Here is a 3,922-nt window from a genome sequence, read left to right as displayed (position 1 = left end):
AGAAAGAGATTTTTACTGGATAGGTGATAAATACTACCCTGATAAGGGACCTGGTTTATATAGTTAGTGAATTTATTTTAGTAATTAATATTATGAATATTAAATACATTTATTTACTTAGAAAAGGTATTGAGTCCCTATTCTGTGCCAAGCATTGTACCATGGGTTTTGATATGGTGTTATACACATACAGGTAAGACACAAGTGAATGAATGTTGAAAAAATGGGGCATGAAGCAATGGGTGTAAATACGAGATGCTCTGATACCTAATCTAATACTGGGGAGAGCCAGGGAGAATGTTGCAGATGAAATGATGTCTAATCCATCCTATCCATCACCAAGTTCTATCTACTCCACCTCCACAAAAAACACATCCTAAATCCTACCAGTTCTCTCCAGTTTCACTGCCTTAGCCCAAACAAAAGCCTCCATCATCTTTCATAACTACATAATTGGTCCCCACTAGACTGCACGCTCCAAAGTACAAACATTTTTGTCTGTTTTGTTCGCTGAGAGATCCCAAAGACTGCCTGACATGTAGTAGGTGGTCAATACATAATATTAATATTATTATTATTTTTTGAGAGAGAGTCTTGCTCAGTTACCCAGTCTGGAGTGCAGTGGTGTGATCACGGATCACTGCAGCCTCAACGTCTCAGGCTCAAGCCATCCTCCAGCCTCAGCCTCCTGGGTAGCTGGGACTACAGGCACACACCACCACTCATGGCTATTTTTTTTTGTACTTTTTTGTAGAGATGGGGTTTCACCATGTTGCCCAGGCTGGTCTTGGACTCCTAGGCTCAAGTGATCTACCCACCTCGGCCTTCCAAAGTATTAGAATTATAAGGGTGAGTCACTGTGACCAGCCCCATACATCTTCTTTTGTTTTCATTGCTGCAGTTGTTTTTTGAGACAGAGTCTCATTCTGTTACCCAGGCTGGAGTGCAGTAGCACAGTCTTGGCTCACTGCAACCTCCTCCTCCTGGGCTCAAGCGATCCTCCCACCTCCACCTCCTGAGTAGCAGGGACTACAGGTGCATGCCATTGCACCCAACTAATTTTTGTTATTATTATTATTATTTTTCAATAGATACAGGGTTCCGCCATGTTGCCCAGACTGGTCTCAAACTCCAGGGCCCAAACTGTTAGGCTGCCTCGGCCTCCCAAAATGCTGGGATTACAGGGCCTAGCCCCCATACATATTCTTGAATAAATAAATAGACATTTATCTTATACTACCGGACTGCTGCAATTCAGCAGCCAAAGAGATATTTTAAAAAATGCAATTGCATCATCTCCTACCGCCTCCATCTCCCGCACCTCACCCTCTTACTATATAGTCTAGCAGTTCTGAAGTAGCTTTTCAGTTCTTGGAACATTCTCATTTGTCGTGAATTCCTTAGGCAAACTCCTTTTAATCCTAACAGTTCAATTCAAATACTCTTGCCCTTATGGAGCTTACAATCTTGTGAGGATGATAAACTTCAAACAAGTAAATAGATTAACAAAATGATTTCAAAAGTGATGAGTGACATACAAAACATAAAACAAGGTTAAGTGAAAGAAGAATTGGTTCTACAGTAGCTAGAGCAGGCCTCTCTAAAGAGGGGACATGTGAGCTGACACCTAAATGGTTTGAAGGAGTCAGGCGAGCAAACTGGAAGAACTTTCAGAACTTTTCAGGAGGGAGGAAGCAAAATGCAAAGACTCTGCAGGAGGAGCAGCTTTGCTTATTGAAAGTAGCACATGAGGATGGAACAAAGTAAGCGAGAAGGATAGTGTGAGGCCTTTCTAGTTCACAGCAAAAAGTTTGGATTTTATTCTAAATGTGACGGAAAGCCTGAAACCATCCCATCACCTGCAGAACAAATCTCAAATTCTTCACTGTGGTTCACCAACACGGAGTGATCTTCCTCCTTATCAACTTTTCTTCTCCTGTCCCTTCTTGACCAGCCATACTGGTCTTATTTCTCTTAACACCTCAAACTTGTCCCTGCCTCAGGACCTTAGCACTTGCTGTTCCTAATCTGGAGTGCATTTTCCCCAGATCTTCCCATCCTGACTATTTCTTGTTATTCCAGGCTCAGCTTTAAAATTATCTACCTGGAGCTGGGCGTGGTGGTTCATGCCTGTAATCCCAGACCTTTGAGAGGCCGAAACGGGTGGATTGCTTGAGCTCAGGAATTGGAGACCATCCTGGGCAGCATGGCAAGACCCTGTGTCTACAAAAAAATCTAAAAGTTAGCTGGGCATGGTGGCATGCCTGTAGTCCCAGCTACTCAGGAGACCGAGGTAGGAGGATTGCTTGAGTCTGGGAGGTTGAGGCTATAGTGATCTACGATCACACCATTGCACTGCAGCCTGGGCAACAGCGTGAGACTCTGTCTGAAAAGACAATTATCTCCCTGGATATATTCGTTTCCCAAGGCTGCCATACAAATAATCACAACTGAGTGGCTTGAAACAACAAAAAATTATTCTTACGGTTCTAGAGGCCTGAAGTCCAAAGTCTAGGTGTCAGCAGGGCCATCTGAAAAACTCTAGGGAAGAATCCTTCCTTGCCTCTCCCAGCTTCTGGTGGCTCCGGGTGTTCCTTGGTTTGTGGTAGCACAGCTCCAGTGTCTTGCCTCCATCTTCACAAAGCCTTCCTCTCTGTCTGTGTGTCTCTATGTCTTCTCCCTTTCTGACTCATAAGGAAGCCTGTCAATGGATTTAGAGCCCACTTTATCCAGGATAATTTAATCTTGAGGCCCTTCTTAAATTACATCTGCAAAGTCTCTTATTCTAAAGAAGGTCACATTCTGAGGTTCCCGGTGGACATATATTTTTGGAGACTACCACTTAATTGACTACATTCACCTTTCAATCTAAGTCAACCATTCAGTCACTTTCTAGCACATCACCGTGCTTGATTTATTATCTGAAAGTACCTTGTCTATTTATTTTTCTTAATTATTGTCTTTCTTCCCTATACTATAAGCTCTGTCAAGCCAGAGACCTCCTGTGTCTTGTTCATTGTTATATCTCCAGTGCCCAGCACAGTGCCTGACACATAACAGACTCTCAGACAATATTTGTGGAATGAAGAGATGAAAAATTTAGATCTAAAGGGTGAATGGAGTTAGTCACACAAAGGAAAATGGGGAACAGGGAAGTGTCTTTCCAGGCTGAATGAGCCAAGGCTAAGGGGTGATAGGGAATATGGCTGGAACGTAAGATTTCCTGGGAAATGGGGTATGGGACAATCAGATCCTGGAGTTTTGTAAGCAGTGTTGAGGGGTCTCTGAAGTCTCCCACACCAGGTGACTTCAAGGTCTCTGCCTGTGTACATACCGGAGCGATCCTCTCTGGGCACATTTCCTTCTCACATGGTTCCTCACCTTTTCTGTGGCTCCGTAGCAGGCTGTTAACTAACTGTTGGAACTGGAAGCTGAGGAAATTCTCCTCTGCAGGCCCTTTGAAGGTGCTAGTGCCACTTGGTTTCCTTGTCATTTCTCTACAGAGGTTATTTCGAAACATCAGTGATTTCCTCAATTGCCTATGCCATGACCTCTCTCATCATTCTTAGCACTTGAGCTCATAACCGAAGAGAAAATATAGGCCAGCAAGAGAGAATTTCTTTTCCAGAGCTGTGGGGTAACTCAGCTAACTAAGGTATGTACAAAGTTCTGTAACTACCAAGTTTGACAAATGTAAGGTGGCAGAGATGAGATTGGACAGGTAGACAGGGTCCAGATCAGGTACGCACTTGAAAAAGATGTTCGTCCTTCTTATCAAAAGTGTATGCGTCATATGCAAAGTTAGGCAGATGTGGTATCTGCCTCCTGGAAGTTTAGTTTATCTGAAATTTTTCTGCTGCGAAGTTTTCAGTGGTAAAACTAAAACTTTTTTTCCTTTCTTTCTTCTTCTTCTTTTTTTTTT

This window comes from Cebus imitator, unplaced genomic scaffold (assembly GCF_001604975.1).
Source record: "Cebus imitator isolate Cc_AM_T3 unplaced genomic scaffold, Cebus_imitator-1.0 Scaffold677, whole genome shotgun sequence".
Lineage (NCBI taxonomy): Eukaryota > Metazoa > Chordata > Mammalia > Primates > Cebidae > Cebus > Cebus imitator.
The sequence above is the reverse complement of the archived record's forward strand: the minus strand, read 5'-3'. Positions refer to the sequence as shown.